General features: G+C 40.1%; 1 protein-coding gene and 1 long non-coding RNA gene across 2 annotated transcripts in view; both read right to left on the minus strand.

Annotated features, from left to right (window-relative positions):
* Window positions 1–22,627, minus strand: part of NFIA (nuclear factor I A) — a 362,772-nt gene that overhangs the window by 299,455 nt on the left and 40,690 nt on the right. The window lies entirely within an intron of this gene.
* Window positions 7,265–8,237, minus strand: LOC115298083. Its single transcript, XR_003911592.1, has 2 exons — window positions 8,157–8,237; window positions 7,265–7,525 (listed from the first exon to the last, which is right to left on the minus strand). It is a non-coding gene; the product is annotated as an uncharacterized LOC115298083 (long non-coding RNA).

Raw genomic sequence — 22,627 nt, forward strand, 5'->3', positions numbered from 1 at the left:
AAATAAATAAAATAAAAATAAAAATAAAAATAAATCCTGCCTATCAGCCAATGAGCCTAAGGACACTAGACTCTCTGGCAGGGTTGGGCTAGCTGAATAAGGAGGGTCCATAACCCACCTCCCCAAGATGTCTCCGTCCTAATCCCAGATCTGTAAATATGGCAAAAGGCACTCTGCCAATGTGATCAAGTTAAGGATCTGAAAGTGGGGAGATGACCCTGCGTGACCCAGGTAGGCCCAATGATGTGATCTCAAGGTTACTTATGAGAGAGAGGCAGGAGGCTCAAAGTCCCAGGGCAGGAAGCCGAGGCTACACGCGGAGGAGCATCAAACTGGCCTCTGGTGGCAGAATGAGGCATGGAACAGGGTTCTTCCCTGGAGCTTCCAGAAGCAACTGGCCCTACTGACACCAGCATGGGTTTTAAACTTCCTATCTGCAGAGCGGAAGAAAATAAATGTGTGTTACTTTGGAGGGGGGAGGGATGGCGCTAGTGAGCGAGGAGCAGAGAAAGAAAGAGGAAGAGAGAGAGAGAAGCAGGGCTCACCTGAAGTGGGGCTCGTGATCAACTCATGCAGGCCTTCAGCTCAGGAGCCTCAAGCTCATGACCTGAGCCTGAGTCTGATGCTTAATCGACCAAGCCACCCAGGTGCCCCTAGACTTGTGTCATTTTAAGCCACTAAGCTTGTGGTGACATGTGATAGCAGCCATAGGAAAGTAAGATGGAGTTTGCAGAAATACAAAGAAGGTCTAAGGTCAATCAGCACTAACGTGACCTCACAAATCCACGGCCCAAGGACATGCCAGAGCTGAGAAACAGTGACAGTTGTCACTACTGAAGGAGTTAAACTTTACACATGACCTAAACGGGTGCTTGCTCCTCTGACGGAAAGGGAGCGATCATGCGGTGAGGGAGTTCATGTCTGAGCATCTACCACGTGCCCTCCACCCCGGGCCCGGCTTCTGGGTAGAGTGCCCCACACTACAGACACCCCAACACACTCCCACGGGTAAAAAAGAAAGAAACCAGGTACCTGGAGAGGAGGTATGTCTGTCTAGTCGTTCGCCAGCACCTGCACAATGCTTGGCACATCACAGTTGCTCAGCAATAGTTAGTGAACTAATGAAGGTCTGGAGATTAAGAAAAATAATCTATTTGTGAATAAGGACTAAGTCTCTGGTGGATACTGTTTCTTCTGAAAGGTTATCTGATTGGCAGTCACTGCAGATGTTGAGGGAACAGCCACCTCATAATTGTACGTCTGGTTGCAGCCATACAATGTGACATGTAATAAAAATGGCAAAACAAAAATTCGGAAAGTCAGTGAAACCAGGTTATATGGCAATATGTTAGATGCGTGTTCTTACTGTACTTGAGGGAAGCATTAATTTTCTTGAGAGTTTTTCTCCTTGGCTTAGTGCTGAAATAGCATAAAAGAGGCAGAAGTTTGATTCTCTCAGATTTACTATTAATGCCACCAGCATTTCAAGAATAAAATATATACAAGCAGATATGGAAGAGCCTTAATTAAATAAGATTTTATGGGCATTTGAAATATCCCAAAGTTAAGGGCCAAAGGGGAAGGCAACCTCACTTAGACAGATGAGGATTACGTGTGAGCAGTGGCTAAACTAAGACAGGCTAACACACAATTCCAAAGGGACCTTGTGTGTCAGATATGTTCTGATGTCAGGTCTCATTATTCTGGTATCTTCTGCTAAAGATGGACAAAGGGTAGGAATTAAACAGCTACAGATCTTAGGCAAATGGATAACACAGAGGAAAATAAATATCCATCCATTTTCTAAAGAACATTCCCTGAGCACCTATCCTGTGCCCAGCCCAGTGCTACATCCCAGAGATTAAAAAAAAAAAAAATACAATTATAATTAGTTATTGAGCATTTTTTTGTACCAAGCAGCTGCACCAAGCGTGAGGTATGGCTCCATTACTAATACCTGCATTTGCACAAGAAAACCAAAGCCTAAAGAGTTCTCCAGAGTCTGTGTGGCTGGTGCTTGGCAGAATGAGAACCTGAATCTATGTACATGGGAATCTAGGGTCCATATTCTCATGTGTAAGTGCCTCAGTGCCTCTGCCCAGCAAAGGCCCATCACTGAATACCATCACGAAGTCAGACCCTGACAGACAAACACACATTTGGGACAAAACTTTCTACAGAGCTACCTGCTGCAAGAACATAAAAGTGTTCTGAGCCCCCTAGAAAAATGGTTTTCAAACTGTGGCACACATCAGCGTCACCTACGGGGCTTGTTTAAAAACAGATTGCTGAACTTCACTCCCCTGGTTTCTGCACTGGGGGGCGAGGATTCGCAATTCTAACAAGTCTCCATGTGAGGCTGCTCCTACTAATCTGGGGACCACAGTTTGAGAACGACTGATGTGTAAATCTGTAATGTACTCTCTCTAAAGGGAGAGACTGTCTTTTTTGTTTGTGGTCTCTAGAAGCATACTTGGCACATAATAGGTATTCTGAAAATATTTACTGAATGAATGAATCTGCTGTGTACTTGAAAAACAGATAGCCAACTTTATTAAAGTTGTGTGCAAACTAAGTGTAAACGGGACCTGGCTGGGACCTGGGAGATGATCTTTTTCATGATTAAGCGCATAAGATACGGGGATGTTCTAACATATCCTTTGGCCATTCAGAGGCATGGTGTCAATGTATGGGTCCTGTTGTCACAGCCTTTCTCAATCACGGTGATGTGGCATATTGGAAAGAATATGGAATCAGTGTTCATTCCATACTCACTAAGCACAGATTCTTCACGGCTAATTCTATTCCGCTGAATATCCCAGGGCAAGCTCCTAACCCTGGAAAGCTTTTACAAAATGGGCATTGAGAAGATCAAAAACAACAAATATCAAGTGTTCAGATACGGGTCTGGAACACAGTAAGAATTCTTTAACAGTAGTTACGATTACCTTAATCACAAATATACCTCCATCAGGGTCATCAGAAAAATCTCGATCTTTAGTCAATAGTTGCTCACTTGACAGTATTTAGCAAATATTTACCAGGCACATGCCAGTCACTCTGTGGGGCATGTTTGATTTTCAGACGCCACATGGAGTGATGGGTTAAAGGAAAAAAGAAAAAAGATGCCCTCCCTAGATTTCTTGCCACCCAAGGAGCTTGTTCTAAAAACCCTGGGAGGAAAGGCCCAAAAGAGCTCTGTGCAAGAGCACGGAGGCAAGAATCAACAAGAGTTCTGTAAAGAGGTGAAGCCAGGTGTTTCTCCTCTCTGAGGAGGCCTGAAGAGGGTTGAGTCAACAATCCTACTTGCTCTTGGGGCAAACAGTCAGCACACAGGCGGCTCTCCTGGCAGGCAGGACGTATGGGAAGAGAGGCTGCACTGTCCGGTACTACAGCTGCAAGGTTCTGTCCCAGGCTCTCGCTTAAGCTCTTGGCCCAGGCGGAGACACCGCCTCTAAGCCAGAAGCGTCGAGGTCTGCGCCTTCCAGTCTCCTTAACCTGAAACACGAAGGGCCACACAAAATGCCCCTCCCTTGAGTGCAAGCTGGTGTGCACTCCCCTGTGTTTGCATCCAGTTCCACTGTCAAGAAAACTAAAATGACAAGCACGGGGACCGACAGCAGAAAGTAACCTTTACGGTTTTGTATTCCTGTGTTCATTCATAATGTAAAAGACTTAGAAAGGTACCCATTTGGACTCTTGGGAACAGGAAAATCCCAAAACCATAGTTTACTATTTTCAAAGGAGTTTCAATATGGGCAGAAATCAAGAATACTGTTCTTCAGGCTAAGTTTATATCCTGAAATATGCTTCTTGTAAGAAATAATTTTAAAATGTGGAATCTAAAATTAAGCAAAAATAACATACAGTATGTTCAGCTTTGAAATTTGCCGGGACTCAGCCAAGTTTACCATAAACAGAAGGCAGAACTGTCTATTTTTAACTTTACAGCCCTTGGGTGATTAAAATTTTGAGCCATAATAAACAACTTTTTTCATCTTTGCAACATAATTTCTCATTTGAAATTGCAGTCTTTTTAGTTGTTTAGAAGATATGGATTGAGCACTTCGTGTTTTTAAAATTCTTTCTTAAACGGAAATTTGTTGCAGAGACTAAATGCATTCATTAGCATGCCAAAAGCACAGATTAAAAAAAAAAAAAAAAAGGAAAGGAAAAGAACCTCACCAAGGCCCAAAAGTAAATTGCTTTCTCTTCTTCTGTTTCAACTGTTGAGCAATTAGCACCTTTGGCCAGTTTCATTTAGGAGAACACAGTAAAAGGTCCCACCATTTTGTCCATGTAAGTGGAATCACCACAAACACCTCACCATCACCCAACAGATTATTTGGCAATTTGGCATGTTTGCAGATCTTTTATGTCAGCAGAAAGTGTATCTTCCCACCAGGAAAGACAGTTGCATATGCAATAAACCAATAGCCTTTGACACACCGGTTAATTACATCAGTTAACTACTATCTCCTGTGCATGATCACAGTGTTAATGAAACTATTTTGGTGTGGAAATGAAACAGGTCAAGACAAGCAGATCAGGAAACAGAAGGGATTTAGGGTCATAGAGGATGATAATGTGCTGAGTCACACAGAACTTAACCTCGGCCCCCAAAAAGGATATTAAATTATTCTCTCTGCTATGAGTAACGCTAGTATTCTTTTTCCTTGGCATCACTCAGTGCTAAATAGCTCAAAACTCTTTAGAAATTATCAAGTTTAACAATTTTGCCTCCCCATCAAAAGCTATTAGCAACTGAGTTATTAGAGACCAATAGAAGCCCAGTCCAGAGGTGCTGCCTTTAAATGCAACATATTTTTCTTCCCCTAAGTGAAAGAGATGAATGAAAGATAATGCTCGATTTCTGGTTTGGATGACAGGGTGAAGAATGGAGACAGCCACTCATTTTGAAACACAGGAAGATGAGCAGATTGTTGGGAAAAATGGGTCAGGCAGTGCAAGATGTTAACTCAGGTTTCTGTCTCTGTTTTTTTCATGTCAAGTGTGGGTTTGAGGCTCCAGAGAAAGACCTAACTCCTGCTTTGGTCTTCTAGAACAAGGGACTGTCCCACCAGACCCTTAGGTATTTAAGCTCATTCTTAAGGTCATTCTAAGGAAACTGATCTCCAGACTTATAACCATTTTTCCCTCAACTGCCCCTCCTATGATAGGATTTCCTGATCCATTGGCATCCGGGTCTCCAGTTTTCTGGCATTCCTTTTAGCATGAGTACCAAAACTGGGCAAAAACATTCCAGCTGTGGTCAGACCACAGCCCAACACAGCCTTCGCCTTTTAAAAAGCAATGCCACACTGCTGGCCTCGATTAATCTTGAGGTCAACTTACACTCTTGGGTTGTTTTCACATGAACTGCTGTCAAATTAGGTTTTCTCCACCCTGCCCTTGTATAAGGAAATTTCTATTCTAAAAGTAGGATGCCCCGTTCCTGGCCTGTGTTTAAGAGAAAATGGAGTTTCATCCCATTTTCATTTCGTTCTTGCCAATTCAGCCCCCAACTCTGCCAGAACGCCCAGAGGTGCAGTCTTTGGGAGTGAACTTTCCCATGCTACACTCCAAGAGTAAAAAAATCTGAACATGTTCTATACCTTTTATCACTGGATTTCCCATGTTTCAGACTACTTTATAAATAACGTTTTCCCCTACAGAATACATGTAAAGTCACTGAAGGGTGGGAGCCCTACACGGAAAACAAGATAATTTTCCCCTGGTCTTGGAACAATGCAGATCTACTCTAAATTATTTCTTTCTTATTCTAGGATACAAAATGTGTATTTTCACAATATAAATGCAGATCCTGTACACTGCCTCACCCCCTCACACACATCTTCCAAAAAGAAAGGCCAGATATTTACCAACATCCTGGAGGCCAGTAAACAATTTAGGTCTTTTCTGCCGGCAGGAGTAAGGAATGTTGATTGCATTTCCTTAGCTATCAGTATGTAACAGGCTGTGTAGGCTTCAGGGCAGAGGTACAGAAAAAGTGTAAAGGAGAGAGCTAGGTCTTAAAAAAAAAAAGTACACTGGCCAATTTCCAGCACTTATCTCTGCTTTGCAGCCCCTCCGCCTGGCTGTCTCAGGGTCATGTAAGGATTCGGGTAAGTGAGCAGTCTCAAAGCTTCTAGCTCCCTGGATATTCCTACCATCGTTTCTGGGTATCCCTCAAGTTTGGTGGAACCTAATGTCTGGATTTCTACCAAATCATGGAGCTGTAGGAAAAGCTACTCTTTTACTGAGTTCTTAAAACATCCTGGAAATTTCAACCCATTCACGCATACCAAAATTTCTTTCTAAAAAATCCCTTAGAGGTATAAAAGCAATTTTATACCTCTGTGGAAGAGGGTAAGAGTAGAAAATATGCTTGACTTGATGTTTATCATTGTTAGAGATTAGCATGAACTTCTTCAGAGTTAAAGCCTTTTAAAGAAGAATGGGATGGGGTGCCTGGGTGGCTCAGTCGGTTAAGTGTCCTACTTCGGCTCAGGTCATGATCCCACAGTTTGTGGGTTCGAGCCCCGGATCGGGCTCTGTGCTGACAGCTAGCTCAGAGCCCGGGGCCTGTCTCTGGATTCTGTATCTCCTTCTCTCTCTGACCCTCCCCTGCTTGCACTGTCTCTCTCTGTCTCTCAAAAATAAATAAAAAACATAAAAAAATTAAACAAAAAAAGAATGGGAACACATCTGTTTGCGGTGATGTAGACGTTGCTGCCTGAAGGCACGAGCCAAGACAAGATTCCTTCCCAGTAACTGAGTTCATTTACACCAGGGCAGGCACCAGTGACTCAGAACTGAGCCCGAGAAAGAGTGTTAGGAAATCTCAAGTTAGGGAATGCTGATTCGTATCAGCAACTAACTCCCCAGGCCAGCTTTCAGGAAAGGCATCCTAACTTCTTTCCTTATTCTCTTGTCGGTAAAAAAAATAAAATAAAAAATAAAAAATATGCCCAGGATTCTCTTAGAGAAAAGAAAAAGGTCTCTGTGAATGGCAGCTTCCAGGATTACAACAGTCAACCGCAGGCCTCCTTGCTCTGCAAAACCAACCAGCCCCATGGCGCCCCCTCAGAAAACGCTCAACCTGACCATCCAAAGATATTTGGTCTCAGTAACCTAACAAGAGAGGCTGCACAGGTCAGGTTCTGGATTGTTCTCTGCAAACTGTTTTCTTCATTTGATCCTCAGAGTAACTAAATGAGTTAAGAATTATTTCTATTGCACAGATTAGGAAACTGAGACTCCAAAAGTTTAAAATGACTAATTCTTTCATTAGAAAGTGAGAGCTTGGGGTTCATCCACAAATCGGTTTGACCACAAAGGTTCTTTCCCTTTCTAAGGGAGCAGGTATAAGGCCATTATTTTGAAAATAATCTTTGTTTTGCTAAAAACAGAAGAAAGAATGCTCCTGTCTTCAGCTCTCTGAGGAGCAAAGGTGCCATAGTCATGTTTCTTTCCTTTTTTTTCTTGCCATAATCTTCACTCCATCTAATTTAGCCTCTTTCAACTGGAAAAAGAGAAAATAAGCTAACAGTAAGATTAGAGAACATTTAATTTTTACATGTTAATTAATGCATAAGCAACATCTACCACAACTGGAGATTTCAGGGCTACCATATTTCTTCCTCTATACAAGCAGGAGGGTTATAATCAACTCTGACAAATTACTACTGACCCTTAGGCTACCAAAACACCTATGTCTGAGGTAGACATATCTGAATGCAGGCTCTTGGCCCTGACTGCACACCAGGAATCATCAGGAGGGCTTTAGAAAATAAGAATACCTAATCCCATCCCAGGTGATGCTAAAAGGCCAGCCAAGGCTGAGAACCACACCCCAGAAGCAATGGAACTGCGGCTTAATCATGACATGGAATAAGTTCATTTAGAATTCATCATTAGGATGGAAAGGGAGAGAGGACTGTGCATCCAGTAACCTATATGGCAAATCTGATTTTTTAAGTGAGACAAACACCTGCTCTAGCCTGCCACCCAACTGCCCCAAAGAGTGAGCATTCTGGAAGCCAAGCCAACTTTGAGCTCCAATTTTGGCTCTTTCATGGTACCCTGCAGCTCACTTAGTTAGTCTTTCTGAATCTCTTTTTCCTTGTCTATAAGATTAGGTCAATAACACCTACCTTGCAGAGTTGTCTTCAAATAGGTATATAAGGTGCTTAGGACACAGTGCTTAATAAACGTTTCCACCTTCTGAAGTCTCTCTCCACTTGGCGGCCCTAGGCACCAAACAATTCATTTAGGATGTCTGAGTCATCCTTCCTTCCCCAAACTACAAGCTTCTGTCCTCTAGCAATTTCCCTTAAGATGATCTTGATCTATAACATTCATGTAAAATATTTACATTCATAACCTAATTATCACACATTCACAGGACAGTTCACTCAAAACCACCCCTAAGTGGAAATTTCTTTCAAATACAAGACACCTATTTTTGAGCACCTATTATGTACCAGGTATTGTACCAAGCATTCTCTACACACACAGTCTAATTTCATTTCATTTCATTCTTATAAAGCCTCTTCAGGAAAAGATTTATCTCATTTTATAGATAATAAAATTGGGTTTCACAGAGGAGAAGTCACTTGTGCACACGCACATGTGTACACACACACACACACACACACACACAGAGCTAATGGGGGAACTTGTAAGAATTTGGACCCAGGTTTGTTAAAACTCCAAGGTCAGACCATAACTGCCTCTCCTGGTGTACAAAACAGTTCATATATAAAGTGCATATGAATAATTTATATACGAAATATTCATAAAATACTTTGTACATGTGTGTCCCTGCCAAACTTCAAAAGATTTCTAAGCTACGTTTTTGTACAGAGAACAGCATCATAAAATTAATTCTTAAATCAATGTTGAAATTCATCTAGTTTCTGTGTTTAGCAATTGGTGTTAATTTCCCTCTCATACATGTTAGAAAGGTTCTACAGCACCTCCCACCCCAGCTCTTTCATACTATCCAAGCTTTTTATTAGCCCTAATGTTGATTGCCTTCCCAGGGCATCTACTGGTTTTCGTATAATTTGTCTAATTAAATTTAAAGAAGAGATGTTTCAGGGAGCACCATTTCATCATTTCCTCTTATGCTGCATTCTTTGGGCTTTAATGAGCGCCTAAACCCCATCTTAACTCAGCCTTAGTTTCAGCACAGATGAACTGTGCTTGTTAAGACAGTCTTCACTTGTCAGGAAAAATAGCTTTATTAAGGTCATGGAATGCGGAGAGTTTGATTAAAGCTAATCAAGGAAGAAAGCCAGGCTGCAGCACTGTGAATCAAGTCTCAGTACAACATGTTTAACATAACTTAACCTAGCCTATCTGGTAAAAGCAGACATAAATAAGATCAGGTTTCCAAAAAGAATGCATGAACAAATGCAGGCATATTACATGGTGTAATACATCTCCTGCGTTTAACTTGAACAACTCTTTCAATAAGCAGAATGTATTTTAAACCACATGGATACAAGTGACAGTGGAGGGTTGTCAATAGCCCCTTATCATTTAAAAGTCGGGGAGAGGAGAATTACTTATGTTCTTTCAGATGTAAAATGTGTGATCTGTGGACATGTTGGGCCAGTGAAGGCACATGGATACCACTGTCTCATTACTCTGTTAAGTTGGGCTTCCAGCTCAGTAAATATGAGTGACTGTTACTAGCAAAATACAATGCTAAGGCGTTCAACGCTAACAATATTTTGGAAAGGTCTAAGTGGGGTGATTAGTATTGTTTTAGTTTTAAGAAAATTAACAGTTGGGTATGGGGAAGTGATAGTTGGAATCTGGAAATCTGAAGACCTAGGGCTGTAATCTAGACTCTAAAGTAACTGGTCACCTTGACCTTCCAAAAGATTCCTGGCCTGGGCTATCTGGGCCTCAGTTCTCCTAAGATCCAAATGATCGTAGCTACACTAAATGGTCTCCTAAAATCTTAAAAAGCTCTATGATGCAACTGAAGTCTACCTCCAAATCTAACTTCAATGATGCTATTTAAAGCCTATTTCAAACTTAATGCCATTTCTTCCTATTTTAAGACAATATGTTAATATGAAGGGCCATCCTAATTTGTTACTCAATATTTAAATTTAAGAATAAGAATCCTAATTCACAAAATAACTGTGGAGAATGAATGAGTATGAAGCCTTCAACAACTGTCCTAAAGACGATGATCATTTCTCTTTGTTAATATCTTTCTACTTAGTTTTTACTTTCTATCCTTTTCTTTTCTGGATATTTGTCTTCAGGACATATTATTAACAAACACACACACTTAAAAAAAAATCTTTACAGCTAATTCCGTCACATTGATTTTAGGTCTAGGTTAAATTCATGATTATCCATCTATAGTATTAATAACCAATAAATACTTAAGTTTGCACATCAGAGAGTCCTGAGGTGGACATATCTAGGAAGCTGCAAGTCACACATTACATCTGTACGGCTGAAACAGGTAAGAAACTCCACGAGACACACACACTGCAGAGTTCAGAGTTCCGCACAGTGATCGGTCGGCGGACCTCGCCTTCTACAACAGCCTGACTCACCACCTTTTTCTGATTTACTAGAGGTAATGGAATACAGAGGCTTAGGAAGAGCAGAGGAGAGCTGTGCATAATGGGATTTAAATAATCTGATTTTCCTAAGAAAAGAAATTGAGAAGCAAAGAGATAAAGGATTTTCTGCACATACACACACATATGTGCACTTATTTAAGGCACCCTGTAGTTTCCAAAGCACTTTTATATCCCTTAGGTATCATTTGATGATTATTTAAAAGGAAAAAAACAAAACAAAACATGAAGGGTTCTAGTTTTTAAAGCAACAGAGGAGCAAAGAAATGAAATGACTTCAGCAACTTCTCATACTTTGTTAATGGCAGTACGGGAAGGAGACTCCAGGTCTTCCAAATTCCAATCTATTGCTCTGCTACCTATTTATTTTCTTTTTTTTAGCTCAACAAATATTTATTGAGTGCCAGTCACATGTCAGACACTGTTCTAGATACCAGGAAAACCACAGTGAACAAGATCAATAAGGTCTTTTCCCTCCGAAAACATTCTAGTGTGCCTATGCATGTATTTACAATATGTATAGTTTAATATATATGGCTTTTCATACACTTTTCTATACCAGCCAGTTTATGAGACTCATTAAAAATTAAGATCACATATAAATATTTATTATTTTTTAAGAACTGCACTCATTAGGTCAACACAGAACAAATAAACCCCAGCTCCTCCCGCCTCCCTTCCTTCTTCATTCCTCCACACAGCTAGCCTTTTAAAACAATCTAAGCACAACAGCAAAGTAACATCTATTCGAGTTACACATTTGTTCACATGCTGAGAAGGGAAGAAAAATGGCTATAAAAGTCTTTAGAAAAAGGAGAGGTTCAAAATCACGGAGAGAGCTTTTTTTAAGGATCATTTTAAGCACACATACAGGATCTTAAAGAATGCACATGGACATCTTGTTTGGAAAAAGTTTGTTCTTTTTTCCTTCTTCTTTTTAACCTACACAAAGCACAGTCTTAAAAAGCCTGGGGGTGGGAGGCTGGGGGGTGTCTGCTCCCCACCTCTAGCTCTGTTGCTGAATGAAAGATCGACAGGAAATTAACACAGTGGTAGGGAGTTTCTGGCCAAGAGTGAACTCTGAGACAAAAGACCCACTATTGTGTAAGAAAATCTGACATCTATACCCTCAGCCATGTTTAAAACTTTAGTAACCTTTAGTGTGATCTATGATTTGTTGTACGTTTTTAACATATATATCTGGCGTGTTGTGTTACTCATCTTCCAACTCCTCTGGAAAAAAAAGAAAGATTTTACTTTCTTTGTTCCTTCTGTCCCTCCTTGTTTGTCTTTTTGGCCCTGCAACAGAGCAAATGAATTTAACTAGCTTCCATCCATGTCAAAAGCACGCTACCTTCAAGGTTTACAAGATTTCCATTGCTACCAAGTTACCTGAGATTCTAATATGAGCGTTTGTTATTTTGAGCTGATGTTGCAGAAAATGCTCATTTCTTGATAAATTTGTGTGATATTTCCCCATTTCTAATAGCCTTTATAATATTAATACCACAGGAAGAGTACTAAAGCATGATGGTAGGAATCAGTAACCTAAGAATTTAAAATCAAACCATGTGCTGCTCAGGTAGACCCACTGAGTATGCTCCATTTATGGGATGAAATTTAAAGGTGAGATTCTTTTAGTAATTGTAGTGGATTGCCCTTGTTTCATATTCAGTGCCAATATCTCAGGACATTTTTTAGATGTATTTACTTGATTCTTTTTTGTGAAAAATTATATTAGCAAAGCTGGCCATATCTTCACTGTATTCTTTTTTTAATTTTTTAAATGTTTTATTTATTTTTGACGGGGGGGGCGGCAAGAGAGGGGGACACAGACTCTGAAGCAGGCTCTAGATTTCAAGCTGCCAGCACAGAGCCCAATGCGGGGCTTGAACTCATGGACTGTGAGATCATGACCTAAGCTGAAGTTGGACATTTAACTGACTGAGCCACCCACGTGCCCCTTTACCGATTCTTTTTTTTTATGTCTTTATTTTACTTTGAGAGAGACAGAGACAAAGAGCGAGCAGGGGGAAGGGCAGAGAAAAAGGGAGACACAGAATCTGAGGCTCCAGGCTCTTGGCTGTCAGCACAGAGCCCAATGCAAGGCTCAAACCCACAAACCATGAGACCATGACCTGAGCCGAAGTCGGACGCTTAACCAACTGAGCCACCCAGGCTCCCCTTTACTGATTCTTTAAAAGCAAACTTATCAATGTCGATCAATATTAGCTGACCCATACTTAACTGCTTGTAGAGAAATGTATAAAACTGTGACCTACCAACACAAAATCACGCTCCTCTGCTATTTAAATAGGTGCTGGTAAGCCAGAAGTAGGAACAAGTCACCAAACTATCAGCTGGAGAAGTTTTCTGGGCACATTCCAAAAGTCTACATCTGCTTGGCAACAACTCAGAAAAGAGATACGGTTACTCTTTTTACAGTAACATAGCTTTCCCAGGCTTCAATGTATGAAAAACAGCTTGCTCTGTATCAGAAGAAAATCCACCCAGATTTGCAAAAATCACATACTCACTATTCTACCCCAACAACTTAAACATTACTGCCATACATGGAACCAAAATCATCAATGACATGGTTATCATATGTTGTCCTGTTGGTGTGGTCTGAGTCCAAGTGGGATTTTTTTGCCTTTTCTTTCTTGCAACATAAACACTTAAGCGTTTAGTGATAAAATATTAAAAGCGTGAGGCTCCAGATCCAGGGAGTACAAGTTGCTGATATAGCACCAGGCCCCAAAGAAAGGTGTCAAGTACGTTAAAATATGGCTCTAGCTTAGACATTATGGGCCCTATTCTTTCCGGAACACGCTTGCCTTGTTTCTACTGCCCACAGTGAAATGCGCACATCAGCACTAATGCATCCCCTTAAAATCTAGAGAGGAAATTCAACACATCTATGTCCATGAACAAAGTAATTGTCACATTTGTTCACCACAAACAACAGATCTAGACACTGTTTTTAATTATAACGTTAATTGATCTTTTGTCACCACTAATTAGAGCAATAACATCACGTTTAGTTACTTTACTAGCAGCAGTCAACTTTGAGTTGCTGGAAAACGCATCAGTCGGGAAGAGGGTAAAGTGACAGAAAAAGAATAATTTAGGAAAAAAAGGTCTTATTATTTTTAAAGAAGAAATGTTTATCACAGTTGGGTGCATTTTTATATTTTAATCTTATGTCTTGTGAAAACTTCATTTGGTCTTTTCGCAAACAGAGTTTGTACTATTATAGAAAACAGTCCCTCACTGGTGGGAAATTACAGACAAGGAAGAATAGGTTGATGACCAGAAAAACTACCTTTGTGCCTTGAAAAAGAAAACTCACATGGCCCTGTCATAGCCCTAGTCTAGAGAAATGTAAGGGACTTTAATGGGTGTTTTAGTAGTACCACTTAAAATTAAGTGATGAATTGGAATGGGAAAAGTTATTCCAATAAAAGCAAACAAATTAACTAACCTGACCTTGGTCCACATAAAAGATTCATTTTCTTAATGGAAACAAACTCTTTGAGTCTAGCTCAGGTTTAACCACTGAAGTGTACATGGAACCTAAATTAAGCTATAGAAATGTATGCCTCCAGAAGCTCAGGTGTACATGCACAAGTAGGTAAGAGTTCTTACAGCTGCGGGATATGCCGCTGGCATGGTCTAGTATGACCCACTTCTACAATGATTACCACATGAGTCAGAAACCTGTTAAGACCCAATTAACAAAAATGTTATGCATCACTGATGCATGTTTTGTCCAGAGCTTAATTCCACTGTTTTCCTAAGTAAATTCTGTCTTTTCTATTCATTAACTTTCTCTTCCCTTGGGTACAAGTAGCAGCTTCTCCATTTTGTTTAAAAAGGTTACAGTAGATCTGAAAGTTACAGGGCAACAGGCACAGGTTCGTGATCGTCACTCAAAAAGAGTAAGACAACATCTGTCTTCATCACACACTTGGCAGTTCTGACGGCCAAGTAGAAACCCGGAATCTTTATTTCACTAGCAGTCTGAAATACAGCATTAATGTAGCCCAAGCAAACTGGAATGGGATTGGTCTTTCCTCTTCTTCCTACCTCAATGACCCAAACTGTTTTAGTAAAAAGAGAAGTAATTACCAAAGAAGCCATTCTGGGAACGTAAGAAAAGCTTAGAGTCTCAGCAAGTGAGACAAGACAATCATGTTTGAAGCAATCAAAGACACTGACTTTTTGAGGAAGAGTCAAGGAAGGTTCATCATAATAATGTAAGAACCATTGCATTGAGTCAATTCCCTTGTCTGTCAAGCCAGGATTCTGACTTGAACGGGGGCTCCAAGAGACGGTTTGAAGAAATGTATAGCTGCGCTCTAAATTTTTCTCAAAATTCCTAGCTTTATTAGAGATCTTTAACATATTCATAATTCCTAAACGCCCCTTGGAAAATAGCCCCAACGGAAATACAGCAAAAAACTAGTCACTTCGGATAAGAAAATATGACTGCTTTCTTTCCATAGGTATATTTCACTTGCAAAGAAACTCTCCTTCAAAATCAAGTTGTGTGGTGGGGCACCTGAGTGGCCCCGTCATTTGAGCACCTGACTCTTGATTCCAGCTCAGGTCCTGGTCCCAGGCTTGTGGGATCAAGCCCCACATTGAGCTCCACATCTGGCTCCACAGTGAGTATGGAACCTGTTTAAGATTCTCTCTCTCCCTCTGGCCTTCTCACCCTTTTTGCAGGCTTTCCTCTCTAAAAAAAAAAAAAAAAATTACTTAAAATTAAATCTGTAAGACAATAGCAGAATACATACAATAAGCTAATCCTGGGGAAATGGGGCTACTTTATATGGTCTAAAAATGACCTTTACTAGGGGTGCCTGGTAGCTCAGTTGGTTAAGCGTACGCACTCGGTTCAGGCCATGATCTCATGGTTTGTGGGTTCAAGCCCCTTGTTAGGCTCTGTGCTGACAGTTCAGAGCCTGGAGCCTGCTTCAGATTCTGTGTCTCCCTCTCTCTCTACCCCTCCCCTGCTTACACTGTGTGTCTCTCTCTCTCAAAAGTAAACATTAAAAAAATAATAATAATAAATAAAATAAAAATAAAAATGACCTTTACCTAATCTTATACTTTTAACATTTGGAAGAGTAAAAAAAAAAAAAAAAGCATGAGGTAGGCACCACCATTTGCTGGAAAAAGTACTATTATTCTGAATGTGTGACCTTTGGAAGGCACGTGACTATCAGAACCTGGGTTTCCCTATCTGTAAAGTATAGGGGACTGTGTCAACTAACCTCCCTCAGGTTTCAATGCCTAAAATGCTCTTTTAATGTATGTGAAATCATCAGTTTCCATTTCCTAAGGCCAGTGCCCACTCTTAAACAACACACGAAGGAGTATGTTAGTAAACGCTTTTCCTCAGGCTACATATTTTTTTATTTCACACATAATAAAACTCATCATTCTAAACTGGGCTCTTTGCATCTCATTATGGTCCATTACTCTTCCTCTTCATTATTTATTAAATTAGTTAGTACAATTTTATTATTATGCCATTCACCCAAAATAAAGGCTCATGAAATACAGCTAACTAAAATAAACAGCCCAATCCTAGAACGTGGGCAGTTTCGTCTGAACGATTCCATTCAGTTCGTGAACTTCAAGGGTCTCGTCTTTGCCAGAGGCTTAGAACGAGAAGGCCAAGGACTTGCAAAAGTTTGAAGAGCTTCCAGTCCACTGAGAAAGCCAACTCCTAGTCTATGAGGGTAAGTGCTGGGTGGGCCGTCAGTATCCCACACATTTTCAAAGGTTCCTGAAGAGTAAAAGGGTAAGGTTTTGGTGAATAACACTTGGGCTTATAATTTTAAACAAAGAAAAACAGAGCAAGTTCTCTACTTTGAATAGTTCCTAACTTTTCAAGATAAGAAGTTCCCTTAAAAATGCGACAATCGTCACCAATTAATTCTCTTCCCAGAAAAATTCACAGGTAGTCTAAATTCTGCATTCAATTTCAGGAACTAATCCACAGACCGTGGGCTAACCTAGCCTTTTTGTCCTATTCACTATTAACTAATGGCTTGTTCATGGCTTGAATGATGGCCTAGTAACAATTGGTTGATGAATCGGACAAGGTGAGATGAAACTAAGATATCTTCTAATGCTCATATTCTTTGAGTCTAGACCTCTAAAGATCAAAAAGAATTCCATATGTTGGAAGGTGAACTGGAATCAACAAAAGGACGTGTGTGTGTGTGCGCGTGCGCGTGTGTGTGTTCATTGTCCAAAAAACCAACTAAGTACAAGACGGCAGAGACCATATGGGCAGCAGTGGTTGTTAACATACCTTCATGAGAAAAGAGAACTCCATCAACTCTGGGTCGTTCCTGAGGCAGAATCGGGACCAAGGAGAGATGTTAATGAGAGACAGATTTCAGGGAAATGAAAGAAAGCATTTTCAAACAACGTCATTGTTAAGACAGAAGGGACAGCCTCACGAGGAAAAGAGCTCTCCTCCAACCTGAGTGTGCTACAAGGAGATGGAATGAGGCTCTAATTTCAGTTTTGCTTCAATCTAGACACAGGAGCCGAGGCAAGCTTCCTCACTCGTAAATAACATAGTTCCCTCCCCTGTAATCTGGAGGTTACAAAACCCACACGAAAGTCAAATGAGATGGCAAGGAAGTGCCCACCCCAGGATCTTGCAGACATCAGGTATGCAATAGAGGTTCCTGCCAACCTTGGTCCCCACTCCCCCAGTCCCTCGGTTTTCTTTCTGGAAGTATTTAAGCAGAGGCTGTTGGGGATAACACTCAGGAGGTTCCTACAGAGGAAGGCGGTTAGACATGACGGCCTTTCATATCCTTTTAAGTCTCGGGTTGGTTAGCAAAACTATTCTTAGGTGATAGCTCTTCTACGTTATGAGTACAAAGTTGAAATGATTTACTTCCATCCATCTCCCTTCCTTAAGCAGCCACCTAAAAATCAGAATGAATGCTCTTATTTTTCTTCTTAGGTATTATATGCTTGCTAGCTCATTCCACTTTATTTCAAAGAATTTTCCATAAGCTCTTAAATGTTTCCATATGACACCATATTCGGCAGGTAACCTGAGTTCATACCATTCCCCAAACACGAGTCCCTATAAAACGTTCCAGAATCTCTTTGTGTGCTCTGAATAGAATTTGTTAGGCTGCCAAATCATTCGGTCTTCTCTAGATAGCCTTGTCGTTCCTAACTTGGTTATCAAATTCTTTTATCAGCATATTTTAATCAAAGCCTCTCAAAACAGTCTGAGGGTTAGGAAATACCATAAGGTCTAAATGAAAAAGGCAAGAGGGCAACATAGAACTACCGATGGGGACAAAAGCAAAGGGCTCCTCTGACTTTGCTTTAGGACACAACAACAGCGGAAGCTACTGTCATCTTAGGAGGGGGAAAAATGCCAGCTCAAATGTCACATGTGAATAAATTATTGGCCGTTCGTAAACAACAACAAAGAGAAGGTATTCTAGTCTTATTCCCAACCCATGAGTTTACACAAGAGCTTGAGTTAAAATAATTTAAAACGGGAGGGGACTCTCTCTTTTGTCAAGAATTCATCATTCACCACTCAAGCGTTTTAAAAATAAAAGGAAAAAATAAAAAAGGAATTAAAGTCCCAGGCTCCATGCCTCCTCAGGCAGCAGAGATTCGCTCCTCTCGTGGTGAGAAGCAGGGATGGTGGGCGCAATCCAGAGTCACAGCTGCTTTGGAAGCCGCCGGGCTCTCCTGTCATTTCAGAAGCCTTGCTGCACGCAGACACATTTGAGCATGGCCACCTGGATTCCCTCCTCTCGTGGCGGGAGGCCAGGTTCCAGCGGTTCCCTCCACTGCTGCTCCCCAGAAGGAAGAAGGAAGGCCTCTCCGCAGAGTGTCTGCCACCCTTGATGCGGGCTGGTTTTTCAAACAGGGCAATAATCAGAAAGAGAAATACTGGCCGCCTCCTCCCATCCAGCCCCAGTTTTATAACTAAAGGAAATCATTGTTTCTTTCATTATTATTTTCTTTCAAGCATGACAATAAACACTCTTCAGCGAATAACTCATCAGTGGAAAGCTATTCAAAGAATTTCACATTGATAACACCGCAAATGGGGAACTGGAAAGAACTTTGTTGATAATTTGTTCTGAACCTCTCACTATTCACATACCTGGAATGTCTGCTCCTCTGCCGGTCAAAATAGAAAATCCTTATGAGAGATTTGTAATACAAATCTTCCTGTCTATTCCAGACAGAATTAATCTCTCCTTCCTTTGTGAGCCAGTGTCTCCTATGTAGCGTTCACTACATTATTCAGTTGTAATGTCTGTCTCCACTGCAAGACCTTAAGCCTCTTGAGAGTAGGACTCAGTCTTATTCAGCCATGGATCCTTAATGCCTAGCAGAATGGTTGGCTCCGAGAAAATTCTCACAGTTGCCCCAAGAAGGGGTTGCTGAATTAATTTGGACCAAAGGACACCGAAGGTCAAGAAGCTAAAATGACTGGCCAAAGGTCACGCGCTAGAACAAGAACCCAGTGCCCAGCAGTGTTCCCAATTCCTCCACGCAGACTCGCCCACACTAAGCCGGAAGACCTTAATGCTTACTGTCCCTCAAAACTCAATGATTCTTCCTTCGGTGACTCTTCCTCCAATAAGGCTCTCAGATTCAAGAAAAAGGATTCTGTTTTGCCTAGTATTAAACAATTTGATAAGAAGCGAGTAAACAGAGAGGTTTTACACATGCAAATCTGCCCTTGCACCCAATTTCAATTCTCTTATTTTCCTGATCTATATTCCTGCTCTCCAGATGGACCATCAGCTTTATACCAATGCCAGCAACAGCTTGTGTATTGTTTGTTTAAAACAAAGATGATGGATTAAATATCATATGCAATGTGAGGAAAGAGGGTAAGGCTAATATTCCTTTTCTGAAATATATCATAAGCCCAGTCCATGTAGCTTTTCCCCCCAGTGGATTCGTATAAAGAAAGATTTAATTTTATTTTTCAGACTCATAGGAGGAAGCATGCATTCATCTAGAATATGGAGCCTTTCCATCGCTCCAGATTTATTCTCGTTCTAAGGCATCATTACCCTCCAAATTATACAGACTTATGTCATTTCATTGAAACACTCATTCACCCATCACATGCCCAGATCCAACAGTAACACTTTTGTTTCAAAATTATGCCAAAATGAGCAAACTTGAAATTCTTTCACCTATATTTGAGTACTCTGCAAAATGTCTTTAATCATCTCAAATAAATTCCAACCAAAAAAAATCTACAATTTCAATGTAAAATATATGAACCAAAGAAATCAAAGCAGAGGTCTCTTTTTATGCATTATCATGCCTGAAAAGCACTCAACAGTAGGGTGGACTGTGGATCAAAACCAGCCCTACTGTGTAGGTTTCCTGCCTGGCATATTTATATGTCACCTCCATTAGGAAAATAATTTAAGGGGGAAACAAAAAACAGACACTTTCAGCTTTTAGAAGCCAAAATGGAAGAACTGTGCAAAATGCAAAGATAATTCTATTAAGGGATTCTGATGATAGGATATCATTTAAGTAGATTATCATCAACAAAAGAATACTGATTAGGGTCTAGAAGTCCCATGGGGAGTATCTCTGGAAGAAGAAACCAAAGGTGGAACTCTCTCTCCATTTCCTTATGGCTACAAGGATGTGCGTAGAAGAGCAGAAACCAGGAGCCCATCTGGAGCAGCGGCAAACGTACAGTCTAATCCTCGACACAATCCAGGCATCATCAGCTCCTTGACTGCAGGTTATATTACTCTGCCATTTCTATCAACTAGTCAGGTTGAAACTTTATTTAAGGCTGGAATTTGGCCCTCCCCAGTTGCACCATGAAGAGAAAATATTTAAAGAAAGGTGTTTTGCAACTCCTATGTTTGGAATGAGTGATAAAATCTGTAGTGCTACCAATGCTTTCTAGATGCCAGTGCAATGATATCCATTTTATATGTCAGGACAGAACAGCAGGAAGACTATGTCTAAAGAGATACTCAACAATCCTTTGTAAACTCTGGGATACATGTCCGTTAGTCTAAAATGTCAAAAAATGACCCTTATGGCAACTTGACTGTGAAAAGCACAATTAATCCAGTCTTACTGCACTATAACTTTTTCTCCATTGTTTAATACTGGATTGCTATTCTTTTGTATGTTTGCACGTGTGAGAGGATTAGTAGACAAACAAGCATATACAAGCATCCAGACAAATAAAAAGATACTATAATACAGAACATGTTCCCATTAGTAATATATAAAAATAGCCACAAATATATCATGGGTAAACAAGCAGACACATTAATAACTTTAACTTTTAAATATGGAAAAATGACATTCAGTCACAAAATACACATTTTTCCCTAGGATCTTGAAGCTAAAATTTCAGTTAAATGAAACCTAAGGTCCCTTACAGCTATAACATTTTATGATTTGTTGAGTGGATTTTTATTTATTTGTTCTCTTGAATTTTTTCTTGTCAGAGAAGGTAGTTCTAGCCTCCCTTTAGAATATCTTTCCACCTACACACCTTCCTACTGCAATAACACAAGTTAAGGCAAACGCAGTTATGTAACTTTAAGATCAAAGGAAAATGGAAGAGTTCTATCCCATACCCCCATTCTACCACCACCAAGGCCCAGTTCATGAACATTTAATTTAACTAAAATACTAAGGCTGCACTGAGATCCTTTCCAACAGGTTAGGTGAAAAATTCTCCTGGATCCTTTGGATTTGCTGTGAGGGGAGAGCGGGTAGTGGGAACCTACCACTGGAAGTCGCCTGAATGATGGCATCTGCTGTTAAAAGGTCCTTCACAATCCTCTTTAAGGATGGCAGAAAGGGTCTTTCATTTGTAAACATCTACTTATGGAGTGCAAATTCTTTGCCTCATAAAGTGAACTTTATTTGTGCTCAATGTATATTCACCATTTCAGGCTAATGAGGTTAAAAACTGATTCCAGATGAGAAGGAAAATGTCATAGTTTTCATTGAAAATTAATTCTAGGACAAAAATGTAAGGAAGTTTTAAAAAAACAACAACTATAACTCTCTAAATTTCTTTATATATATATATATATTATATATATACATATATATATAAATATATATTTTACTCCCTAGAATTTTTTTTTTTTTGGAGGAGAGTCAGTTTGTGATAACACAGTATACTTTCACATTCTGAGCATAAGGTTGCTAATTTCCATCCAGAATCCAAAGAGAGCCTATATGTTTTCTTGCCCCAAAGAGAACACTTTTTTAAAAGAGCAATATAACAAGACATAGACTATCACCTGAAAACACAAGTGTTCAAAACCCCCTGGAGAAAGCAGAGTTAAAGATGACCATCTAATCAACCTGAACTCACACTACAATATTAGCTTATTGCATCATCGGCAGAACACAAGTCACACGCTGTACTCAGTCCACTCCATTGAGTAACAGACAATGCAATGCTTTAAATTTGATTTCCTAATGTCCAGGAGGTCAACCTAAGACCTCACAATTTGTTAATACATTTATTGTAAATTTATTTGAGATTTAAAAAAAAAAACCTGGACCTGGGGTTATGGCTAATAGATGGCACAAATTAGCCATCATAAAATGTAAAGCATTGCCACGTTCACGTTAAATCCAATTTGGGCAGTTGCAAATGTAAAAGCATCTTCTGTCCTGAACCTCCCTCAACTATTATTTCCCAGTGTTTTCATTTTTCCTTAGATTTAGAACCAACTACAGTATTTAAAAGAGTAGCTTGTGTGAGCATTTTGTAATGTACATAATTGTCAAATCACTATGTTAAATCACTACATCAGATGCTACTATAATATTGTATATCAACTATACTTCAACTTAAAAAAACAAATAAAATAAAAACATTTGTGGTTCAAAAAAGGGGAGGGGTTGTATAAGAGCCACTTTTCAGCTCGATGTGAACCTGTTAAAACTGCAGGTTTTAATTTCAAAAACCT

The sequence above is a fragment of the Suricata suricatta genome, chromosome 8 (genome assembly GCF_006229205.1).
Source record: "Suricata suricatta isolate VVHF042 chromosome 8, meerkat_22Aug2017_6uvM2_HiC, whole genome shotgun sequence".
Lineage (NCBI taxonomy): Eukaryota > Metazoa > Chordata > Mammalia > Carnivora > Herpestidae > Suricata > Suricata suricatta.